Source organism: Ursus americanus, chromosome 12 (genome assembly GCF_024610735.1).
Source record: "Ursus americanus isolate L20-20 chromosome 12, mUrsAme1.1.p, whole genome shotgun sequence".
Classification (NCBI taxonomy): domain Eukaryota; kingdom Metazoa; phylum Chordata; class Mammalia; order Carnivora; family Ursidae; genus Ursus; species Ursus americanus.
The window spans coordinates 35,366,860-35,379,812 of NC_142138.1; positions in this window are offsets into that span (position 1 = coordinate 35,366,860).

Sequence of the window (12,953 nt, forward strand, 5' to 3'; positions counted from 1 at the left end):
AAATTATTCGTAATAATCTGTGACCAAACACAGAACACCATTATATGGAACAGAATTTACTTTAGTGAAACCTTTTCAGATACTGTGTGAGTTCATTAAGGCAATTATGCCTTAAGTTCTGGAAAGACACGACTGGCTTGGTCATGGTTAGTGTTAGTGATTTCCTGTGGTGTGGTGTTTATGATAGTAGCATAAGCCCAGCATGAAGTTACATTTGCCTGGGGGCAATTGTAACTTAAGTGCTTGCTTTTTTGACATTTGTTCATATTCTTTAGGAAGAAAATGTATTTTTGTCGGTTTGTTTGACCAATCTTTACTTAAAAAAAAAAAAGACAGTAGAACCTATATGGCTTAGGAATGTATGTTACAAATGTGGTTGCCAGGGGAAGTAGAATCCTGCTGTGTTTGGACAAAGCAGCCTGTTATTTTGTACAACATGCTCCTAATGTTGAGTTGATTTAGATTCTCCTGTTCCTTAAGGAGTTGTATTCTCCAAATTGGTATTTCTCTTCCTTAAGTCAAGAAGTCATGAATAAATAATACTGCTTTGAGATCCAAGAAAATTGATAAAGGTCTGCCTACTGCTACAGGATAGGAATCTTTCAGTGTTTATCTCCTCAAGGGCCATTAAGCAGAGAAGGTGATCCTTGCATATTAGTTGAATCTAATTGAGTTGTATTTTTTGAAATTTATTCAACAAGAAAGGATAGCTCTTGTTCTCTTTTCTTTGTATAAAACTTTGGATTTTATAATGAAAACTTTTACCATTTGTAGTGACATCCCCGTCAAAGACATCATTTGTATACTAACAGTAGTGCATTCAGGTTAGAAGAATCTCCTCAGTAAGACCAAATGGGAAGAACTTAATGGCCATTGGCTCTACCTCTGACAATCTGTCCATGGGGAACAGATGGGGGCTTTAGGAACTGCTCATTCTACTTTTGTTCAGCGACAGTTGGTTTGAGGGTTGTCTAAATCCTGATAGGTCTGCTTTTCTCATGTGTCACAAGAATACTGTCAATTCATATAAATATACATCTTTTTTTAGGACAGTAATATTGTTACAATGAGGTCTAGAATAAACAGTCTACTAGCTTAAAGTTTTAATTCAGAAGTCTAAAACTGGAAAGCAGGGCTGTTTTTGTTTGTTTATTTGTTTGTTTCTGTTCTTGTTTTTTCCTTCTGAAAGTGATTTCACACAATTTGGACATTTCTGAGTTCTAAATACCAAGCATAGTAAGGGAGACATTTGGTGATATCAGATGTCATTCTTTATTTACATGCATTGTCTAATCATAAGTTGGATAAGAGTACATCAGTTTTTGTGGATCTCTTCATTGGCAAAGTTGAATGTACTAAACAGAACAGTGAAGCTTTAAATAAACCCTGTGACATACTTACATTCTCTGTACTTAAAAGATTATGCATTGTAAATCTTTCGATAGGGGCCAAAATTAAATAACCATGAATTATTCAGTGACAAGCTAAAGGATCCAAGTGTAGATTGGTTCAGGGTCCTGTTCATTAAAGCTCAACCAATAAGAAGGTTTGGCAGTGTGCCTCCTCCCTCTGGTTGGAGGTTGTGACTTTTTGAGCACTCTGAACCATGTACTGCCCTGTACAACACATCGGTGGTGTGTTGGGAAAGTAACTCAGTGAGAAAACCAAGAAAAGCAGCATAGTCTTGGAAACTTTGAGTTTTTGGACTGGACCCAGGGAAACCCCTGGGAAATAACAAAGCAGCATTGTTTATCTATGAGAAAGAGACCTATTTATAACAGATTTAAAGGACTTAATCCATTTTGCAAAGCATTATTAAATAAAATAAATATCAAATTGTAAAACAAAATAATAAATAAATAAATAACGGATTCAGTACTAGTAGAGTTGTATGCTGGTACCCCTCTGTGGGGTAAACTTGCTGTCACCAGATATTTGTCAGGTAAGACACAGTCCGTGTAGTCAGACAGACTTGGGTTGAATCCTATTTGGTGACTTTCTAGTTGTGTTGGCCTGGGCAATTTGCTTAATCTCTCTGAATCTCAGAGAGAGCTCAGGTACTATTATTGTTCATGAAAAAAATGATACTGCTAATAGTTACCCAAACTGATTCTACCCCTTTCCTCACAGATAACATGATCAGAGGAGTCTGCTCTCATTTTCTTGTTTGGTTATTCTGAGTGCTCCTTCAGAACTGTTTAAAGCAGTGTGACTGCTCCTTCTCCCTCTTCCCCATAATCTCTTTCCTTTGATTTTCACTGATAAAGTCCACCAACTATGGTACTTCCTGAAGCAGATTTCTAAAGTAAATATGTACATTTAAGTCCTTACAGCTCAACACACTTGAGCTTAAGGCTTTTCTAATCTATTCTATGCTTTTATTGATAAATTCAATTAATAATTTATTTAAGGGTGTGCAAAATTTTATGCAAAGTTCCATAAAATCTATACATAGACATGAGCCACGGTTTTTACTTGAAAGAATGTATAATAGAGATATATTTATTTATTTGAGAGAGAGAGAGTTGGCGGGGGAGGAGAGAGAGAATGTGTGTGTGTGTGTGTGTGTGTGTGTGTGTGTGTGCATGCGCAAAAGCAGGGGGAAGGGCTGAGGTAGAGGGAGAGAAGCAGACTCCCTGCTGAGCACAGAGCCCAGCTTGGGGCTCCATCCCGGGACTCTGAGATCATGACCTGAGCCAAAATCAAGAGTCGGGCGCTCAACTGACTGAGCCACCCAGGCACCCCAAGAATGTATAATAAAGTAAAAGTTTAAAAAACATGTGAGAATTAGAGCTACAAAGATTTGATAAAACTTTATGTAAGTATTTAATATAATAATAATGATAGCTAATGATAGCTAATGTCTAGTTCACTGCCTCTATTTTTCTAAAGTCTTTGTATGTATTAACTCCTTAAATTCTACCTGTAACTTGATGAGATGGATACTATTATAATCCTCATTTGACAGATGAAGAAACTGAGGCACAGAGAGTTTAAATAATTTTCTCAAAGTATAATACTCCCTTAGGAAGAAGTGCTGGGTGTCTTGGTTCCAGTCAGGTCTTGTCCACACACTGGATACCAGTGCAGTGTGCCCACCCAAGGAGCACAATGCCAAAGTGGAGTTGACTTGGTATCTGTATCTTAAAGCTTTTTATTTAGCTGCAATATGAGAAAAGAGCTCTTAATTTCAGCTGGATTGTTCAATTGACATTTCCTGGAGAAGGTAACTTCTAAAAAATTACTAAAAGAGCAGATGGAATTTTTTTGGTAGTATTCAATTTTCCTGACAATAAAAGTGATACAAGCACACTGCAGAAATTTTAGAATATACTAAAAAGCCCATGGAAGAAAATAAAAATCACTCATAATATCTACATCAGAGTTAATAACCGTTAACATTTTGGTATATATCCTCTGGGTGGGTGTATGGGTAATTTTTCTTCTTTATCATACTATGATGTATTTTTCAAATGTTTCCAATGCAAAGAGTTATGTTTATAATAAGAAAGAGACAAAATAGCACAATACTTTAAAAATATATTTTCACCCATTAATTCCACTTTTAGAAAGATTCTCATAGGGAGAAATCAGGAAGGAATTTATCTATTTCAAATATGTGTTCTCTTTCTCTATTTTTTTAAATGTGATTATAATATTATTTTATAACCCCTTACAAATTTGTTGGTATTAAATAATTATCTTCTCATGTCACTACATATTTTTCTGTGACTCAGTATTAATAGATTTATTATATATTTTTATCCAGTAGTATGTTTTTAGACATTTAAGTAGAGTGGCAGAAAAGCTGTCTACAAAGGCTGAACTCCCTTCCCATGATATTGAGATGAGAAGTGGCTGATCAGCCTGGGACTCCAATTCCCAGCATTCTTCTGAATCTTGGTAGGACCACGTGGCTGTTTTCTGTTAAAGTAGAAGTGGACGGAAATGATATGCACCACTTATAGAACTGATCTTTAATGGACTCCTTCCTCTTTCCTCCTCCCTTCTTTGTCTTTCCCTATCCTCTGTCTACAGAGAGCAAAGGTCTCCCAACACGTAAGGTAGACATGAAACATGATGGAAATAACAGGGTCTGTTTTACCACATGGAATGTGCCCACCAAACATCCTCAGTGAACCTGAGCAAGTAATAACTTTTGTTGTAATTCAGTAAGATTTGGGAGTTCTTGTGTTACCTTGTCTATTACAGATAGTTTCCCAATTTTTGTTCTCTTAAATAAAAGTTTAAAAAATATTTCATGGATTTTTTTCCTTTTATTTTTTTAAAGTTTTTATTTAAATTCTAGTTAGTTAACATAGAGTGTAATATTAGTTTCAGGGGTACAATTTAGTAATCGACACTCAAATAGAATACCCAATGCTCATCATAACAAGTGCACTCCTTAATATTTCATGGATTTTTTTCTTTTAAACTACAAAAGAAATGCATCCTTTTTGCAAAATGCCTGGCAATATAGAGCTGTACTAAGAAATAGCTAACTTTTTTTCCTTCCTCCTGCTTCTCTCTTTTCTCCCACCAAATTCTCTCTCTTATGTTCTCCAAGTATCCTATGATCAATATTTGGTGTACACCTTTCCACACTTTTTTTGGAAGATTTATTTATTTATTTGAGAGAGACAGAGAGAGAGGGAGAGGAGGGACAGAGGGAAAGGGAGAGAGAGAACCTTAAGCAGGCTCAGCCTGGGTGCAGAGCCTGATGCAGGGCTCAATCACATGACTCTGAGATCATGACCTAACTTGAAATCAAGAGTTGGACACTTGACCGACTGAGCCACCCAGGTGCCCCACACCTTTTCTTTATGCTCATTTAGAATGTATATAAGCACAAATACCTAATGCATTTATTCATAACTTTTTCCTAATTTTTACAACATAAAAACAAATTTAAAATAGGCTGCAGAAAAAAAATTAGGTTGCAGAGTTTTAAGTATGGGTCCATTTTTACAAAAAAAGGAAAAAAGAAAAGCCTAGCATTTTAAATATACATTCTTATTAAGCAATATTTTTATACATCTCTAAAAAGTATTTTATTAGGATAAAGATCAGAAATGGGGGAGCCTGGGTGGCTCAGTCAGTTAAGCGTCTGCCTTCAGCTCATGTCATGATCCCAGGGTCCTGTGATGGAGCCCCACTTTGGGCTCTGTGCTCAGCAGGGAGCCTGCTACTGCCTCTCCCTCTGCCTGCGACACCCCCTGCTTGTGTGCTCTGTCTTTCTCTCTGTGTCAAATAAATAAATAAAATATTTACCAAAAAAAAAAAAAATGAGATCAGAAATGGAATCAATGGGTTAAAGGATATTCAATTTCAAGTGTGTTGATCTACATGGCAAAATTGCCCTACAGAAGGATCAGACTGGTTTTGCTCTTTAGTGGTGTCAGAGCTGCTTTTGTTACTTGTAATGTGCTGTATTTAATATCATCACAGAATTGTTAGTTTCCTTATATCAGTTCTTTAATTCAGCTAATTTCCATTTCACTTCAGTGTGTTATCTTGTAATTACTTTTTTTAATTTCAGAGAATCTTTGTTTTTATTATTTTATTGAGAACATAGTTTGAGTTTCAATTATGTATCAGCAATTCTTAATTATACAAGCCTATCTTGATTTTTTTTAATATGTAGTATTATTTTCACTCTCTGTAAAGGTTTTGTTTTTATTTATTTCTTGGTTGGCTGATTGGCTTTGTTTCTGTCATTGTTCATCCTTGATTCTTGGCCTGATATTTTCCCTTAAATAGTATATGTCAAATTTTCTGAGGCTCCTATGAACCCCTGGGTGATGTTAAGCCTCTTGTCAGAACTGAAGCTCTACAAGGGCTGGATAAGTTTATATAACCAGATCATAGATGCTGGAGAAGTGTGCAGGGTACATATGGACACTTGCCATCCTAGTGGCAGAGTCTCTTCTCTGCTTTCAAAGAAATCAAAGGCACAAATAAAATCATGTAAGTAGTAAAACAGGGCATATTTGGTCACAAGTCCAGGTTGTTAAGGGGAATATTGAGAGAGAAGCTGAAGTTGAAGCCAGATGTAGAGAGCCTTGAAGATGACAGAGAAATAATAACTAACATTTATATTCTGCTTTACAGTTTTCATAGTGCTTTGATATGCACTATTTCTTTATGCTTATAGTGGCTCTGAGAAATAGCGTATTATCTATGCCTTTCAAATGAGCCTCAGAAAGTTTATGTCCTGCGCCCAGGTCATTCAACTAGTAGGTAGAAAAGCCAGGAGTTAATCCTGAGCCTTTCTGGTTCTAGAGCCCATTTTCACTGCACTCTGCCATGTCAAAGAGAACTATAAGCAAAAATTCATTTTGTACAATGCATAATCCTTTGTTGGTGTGCATGACAGACCATAGAAGATACTAAAGAAGCTCCTTTTTTCTAATCAAACTGTTGCGAACATGTATCATAACATAGCAATGTGTTAGTTATGGGCTCCGGAGCCAGAATCCTTAGGTTTTCATGCTCATCCATCACTTCCAAGCTAACTTTGGACAAGGCACTTTAATTTTTTGAGCCTCAGTTCCTCATATTTAAAGTGTTTACCTCATATAGTTATTTTTAAATTAAATTAATGTATGTAAAGCCCTTAGGATGATCCCTAGAGCATTGAAAACTCTTACAAGTCGTGGCTATTATTATTTTATAGCAGCTAGGCCCTTTATGGAGCAGTCTGCACACATTATTTTTAACCTAATGAAGTAGTTATTTCCTCTATTTCACAGAGAGTGAAAAGGTCTGAAAGGAATACTCTAACATTCTCCTGTTGAACCCTACTATTTTGAATGATTATAGCACTTATCTTAATTTTTAAAATTTAGATTTCTTATGCTCTCAATTATGTGAAAAGACACTGGATGGAAAGATGGCTCTTTTTGTCCCCTGTACCTGCCTACTATGCCTAGTACCATTGTTCAGTGCCTAGAACGTAGGAGGTGTTCAGTGACTGTTTATTGATAATAATGAGGATGAGAATGAAAGACTCGGAAGCAGAGTGACAGAGAACTTTTGTTTGTGGCAAAAGACAACACCTTCCTGGCTTCTAGCCTGGGAAAAAGTTCCACCACCTTACTCCTCCAAAGAAAACACTGCCATGGTATTTTCTAGAATGGACCTTGAAATTGTGTACACAAAGTAATTCTTCACTACTTTGCTTATTGCTATTCTGTGATCTACAGAATTTGTACATTTTTTGAACTAGGGAAGGCATTCTAAGAAGCCGAGTCAGAATTTTGAGCATGTTATGAAAATACAATGGAACTAGCTAGCATTTGCTGTTCCTCTCTATTGCTGACACAACCATGTTTAGAAAAGAGACTACATCAGAAAGAAAACGGCATTTATCTCATTTTATTGTTTATGTCACATGTTGCACTGCATTTGAAACTAAGGGTGAATCTGCAACCAGTGGTTAAGGAAGACATCACTTATTTCTGAAGACAACCAAACTTCCAAGCAGGTAGTAATTCTTGGTATGTCACTCATGATTGTCTAGACCTACTAAGGTCCTTTGAGCGAAGGCAGGGATATATTACAGGAGATTAAGTAAAAATTAAGGAAATGTGAATAAATACAGACTTCATTCAGTTATAATAAATGGGAAGTCTGTACTTTGTTCACATTTCCTTAGTTTTTGCCTAATGCTCTTTTCTGTTCTAGGACTCTATCCCGAATATCACATCCATGATCGTGTTAAATTATTACATATCCATAGGCTTCTCTAGACTGTGAATGTTTCTCAGACTTTCCTTATTTTTGGTGACCTTGACTGTTTGAAGAGTAGTGGTCAGTTATTGCATGGAATGTCTTTCAATTTGGGTTTTATATTTATCTGATGCTCATCTCATAGTTAGACAGAGCTTATGGGATTTTTGGAGAAAGACCACAGAAGTAAAATGCCATTTTCATAATATCATATCAAAGATACATATTGTTCACATGATTTACTGCTGTTGATGTTGACCTTGATCACTTGACTTAAAGTAGTGTTTTCAGGTTTCATCATAATAAAATTACTCTTTTTTTTTCTTCCTTTTTCCTTTGGAAGAAAAACACTATTTGCAACCTATACTTAAGGGGTAGGGAGTTGTGCTCCACAAAGGGACATTATCTGCACAAATTGTTTGGAAATCTTCTGCATGGGAGATTGTCTAATCTCATTTATTTGTTTAATTTTTGGGTTACAATCCAATACTTCATTGTTTCTATTGTTGTTCAGATCATTCCAGCTTTCCCAGTGAGAACTCTTTCAGTTGAACTGTGTCCCTTTGAAATACCCTCGTCGTATATAAGTGGATATGTTCATGTATTTGAGTACTGTCTTATTTTCTTGTACTACAAGATGCTCCAGACTCATCCTGCATGTTCCCTGTGCCAACTTTAAAATAAGCCACTTCTAAGGAGCCCTTGTTCCTTTTATTGGAGAAACCAAGATCTGGTCCTTGGGTGTGCTCGTTGCTATTGGGATCTCATTGTACTAGGCCCTGTCAGCTAACAGAGCAAGCAAATACAGATGTTTATCACTTATGCTCACTCTGGCTGTTGTGTTGCCAATAGACTGCAGAACCAAGGAAACTAGGGAGGAAATTTTTGTCATAATCCCGGAAAGAGATGATAATGACCCAAAACAGGGGTTGTTACAATAAAATACAGTTATTAATCATATCCATTATTGATATTCAAGTGTCTACTATCTAAATAGACTCTCCCATACTTTTGCAAGCTATCTAGTCACCCAATAATTGAACACTTAAAGCAAGACTAGTGCTGGGCACAGAGTATACAACCCTTTGTAAGACTTGATACTTTTACATTTATACCCATGTGCTGGCTGTTTATAGACATTATTGTATTGTTGAAAACAAACTTCTCAGTGATATAGGTAGGGATATGAAACACACAGGTTTGATGTGGCGACAGTAGCCACAGAAAGAGAGGGATACACATAAGAAGCAAATGAATAGGGAATTAACAAAACTGGTATTTAGCTAGGTATTGGGAAGTAAGAAAGAGGTTGATCAAAGATGAGTTCAAATTTTGTAGACTATTTGAAAGATGGTGACATTCACAAAAATAATGGATTTCAAAGTTGTAATTTATTTGAGAGGAGGTTAATGAGTGCCATTTTATATAAGTGGAGTTTGTGGTAACATGAAGGTTTCTAAGTATATTTAAGAGGAAATATTCAGCTGTCCTTTAAAAAAGAATGAAACCTTATTTGAAGACTAATCAAGAAGCCAGTATTTTAAAAGTGTATAGTTTAAAATATCTGAACCATAGAAATTTAAAAATCTGCATGCTCTTGTACAGGAAACTTTTTTTTACCCATATGTGCATGTATATTAAGAGCATAAGGACTTCATATTTTAAAAGCTCATCTTGACAGGTAATAATCATTGCCGAATATAATTGATATGAGCACTTATTGAGAGTGACCAAGCATTTAATAGTTTTGCTCTTTATCTCCCTAGAACTGTAGGAAAACAGAGGGATTGTAAATGCCTGGCCTGTTCTGGTCAAGTTTTATAATTCACTTTTTATGAAAAATAGATTGAGACAATGAAGTTGTCATATGATGCCATGTTAGTTTCAAAGATCCAGTTAATGTTTAATAGTGTTTACATACCTGACATGAAAAGCCATGGATTGACTTGATAAAGTCTAACGGCTGCTAAGATCTGGTACTTTTGTAATGTCTTCAAAGGAAGTGGATCAAAAAGGAATTCTTTAATAGAGTACTTCAGACAATAATATCCTTTGGAGGAACCAGTTCAATTGACTACATTTTATAGATAAATCCTCAAATTCATCTAAGAGACTGAGGTCACCCCCACTGTTGTTCAAATGTAACAAGGATCTAAATGAGATCAAGAATGTGTGTACTTTGCCAATTGTACATGTAAGTGTATTAATACTCTCAGTTCTTGGGGGCTCTAAGACTTGTTTCTGCAAAATGATGTTAGATGAAAAATTTAAATATTACACTTGTAGAGACTTTTGCAACTGAAAAGCTTTTTTTTTCTTTTGGTATACATTGTCCTATATAATCCTCACAATAGCCTAATATTATTAGAAAAGTAAATACTATTATTTCTCATAATAATGATTATCTTTAATTTAGGAAGATAGGTAATTTGTCTCAAATCCAAAAGCTAGTAAGTGAAGGGCCAGAATTAGAACCCAAGTCTTCTGACCTCAGACCAATATACTCACCACCAACCTAGTGTATTAGAATTCAGAGCAAATAAAAGCACGTCACATAGTTAATAACCTTGGACTTCAATTTTCTCATCTGTAAAATGAAGATAATATTAACTCTCCTATCCACTTCACAAATTATAATTAAATATGAGTTAAATCCCAAATGATTTAATTATTTCAGAGTTTACCGATTATTTAATTTTTGAAGGTTCCTTCTTTCTCCATATAGATCCACATTTGCAACCCAGTGGATCACATACAATTTTGAAATCTGACTAAAGAGTAGCAGTTTTCATGCTCATGTTCTACACACAACAAAGCCCTCTAATTAACAGTTTACATCTCATGGTGAGGACTCAATTTAAAGGGAGGGGGAGTCAGGAAGCATTAGCTTGTTCCAAGGATAGTGGGTGATGAGTTTAGGGAGGGGGATTTCCAATGCTGCAGGGTGTGTTCCATTCAGAAAGCTTTCTGTGCTTCCCCTTCCAGTCTGCTTTATCAGTCTTGGGGAGAGGAAGAGGTAACAAAAATATTTTTTAAATCGAACAATGTGTGATAATTCTTCTTCCCTAGGGATCTGGATAGCTTTACTTTAAAAATCCAAATTTCATCATTTGGAGTAAGCCTAAAACTTTCTAAGATTTCTAGAAACTCTTGGAAAATTATTTCTTTGGCTCCTGGAATGATACCAATTTCATCTTGTGTCAACCTTAATACAGAACATTACCACTTTCTCAATAAATCCAATTAGTCAAGGCTTTTGGGAAATCTTACTAGAATTAGCAAACTGAATTGAAGATTTGGGGGTTACTGAGCGAGGTCATATAATACTGCACAGTTTTCCTTCAGTCTCTCTTTTTTTTTTCTCCTCCTCCTTTCGTGCTCCATTGTTTTCTGTTTCTCACCCCTTTCTGGTCTTCTGCATCTTTCATTGTTTGAATGTGTCCTTGAGGTCTCAGTCTCCACCCTGATGGTCCAATAGAAACTTATCAAAATATTTCTTTCAATCACAGGGCTGTCACTGAAAATTTCAGTTGAAAAAAATGTATTCCAGTTGATTACATAGTCACATCACTAAAATCTCATTTAAGATACAGAGAGCATAAAGTGGCACACATGCTTTGTACTGTGCGAAACAGAGCAAAATGGAACATGAACCTGGATGTAGGACTTTCCCCTTCCTTCAGAGTGGTGATGTTAGTAGCACAGACCTGAACAGTTACTAGCAGCAGCAGTAGCAGCAATAGGAGACAGCCACAGTGGTCTAATCTATAGCAATTTATCCTGCTGTGACAACCAGAAAACCAAGGTTTGTGAGACCAGCAGGAGGGAAGAGGACAGCAGCTTCCTTTCCTTGGTGTTGGGCCCCAACTCTGAAATCAAGGACAGGAGTCTTCCTGTAAGTGCTCTAGCACAGGGCCAGAACTGCTCTATGACCTGGTGATTCAGAGTTACAGTGCCAGGAGTGGGAGAGAATGAGGCTGTTATAGATTAGATAGGAAGATTGCGTCTAGCAGTAAACATGACACATTCCCTGGGGAATTCCTGGATTAGTCAGAAAGAAGTTGAGTGTGAACTAGGGTTTCCACAATGCTATGGATGAGCGCTAAGCCTGAACGATGCCATTGTGTCACTGCCTTTGTGACATTGTTCTACTCCTCAGTTGATGTCATCCAAACAAACATGCATGGGTTACACTTGCATGGCTCCTAGGTAACAATTAGCCAGAGACCTCCTGCTCATTTCAGTAAAACCTATGCTTTCTCCCCAGAGTCACAAGTGGATTTGGATGTCAGTGCCACCTTTTTCTTGGAAGAGTTTGGACTCTACTGGATAGTGACTTTCTTACAGTCTCAGAGTCCTGTTACCTTCATTTAATGGTTGTGACTGGAAGGAATATTTACAATAGTGGAGAAGGACAAAAGCATATGAAACATCTGGGGAAGTTTGGACATATTTCAGTGTATCATGTGCCATTTTTGCTATCTCTTTCTTTAGAGATATTTCTAGATATTTCCTGAGGATTAACATTTGAAACTTGGCACCGGGAACTTTGCAATTATAGTGAAACTGCTTGCTGGGGACTCATTATTCAGTTTATGAATTATTTGCTTAGCCCTTTCCCCTCCTCAATAATTCTCTTTCCAATTTTTTGGCATTTTCTTTAGCTTTCATTATTATGTGGCTGGCATTGACTAAATAGGAGTTCTAATAGCTAATACTTTGGGATATTTATCAGGTTCTAGGTGATTTATATACCTTATATCTTTTAATCCTTAGAGCAAGACTTGAGATAGTTATACTACTACCCTACTTTGAAGTTGAGACCTAAGACAGGTTAAGTTCTCTAATCTCCCATAAGTAGTAAATGCCAGTGCTGGTATTTCAAACATGGGTTGGTCTGGTACCAAAGAGTTTACTATTAATTGTTGTGCTCTATTGCTTCCTCAATTTCAGTAATAGAAAATAGGAATGCAACTGTGGGAAAATGGACAAAGCAAGTGTTTTGCATATTAACAACTGTGGTGGTTTTGTCATTTTCCCACTTGGGTAAATTGGAACTACATTTCCCAGAATCCCTTTCTTATCCCGGGTTGTCCAAAAGAGGCATTTAATGAGATTTGGAAGACAAAAGCAAAGGCACAGCCATGATTTTATGTAAGGTCTGTGTGGCTAGATTTAGTGAGAAATAGATGAAGAGGTGCTGGTGGATCTAGTTTGTGCTC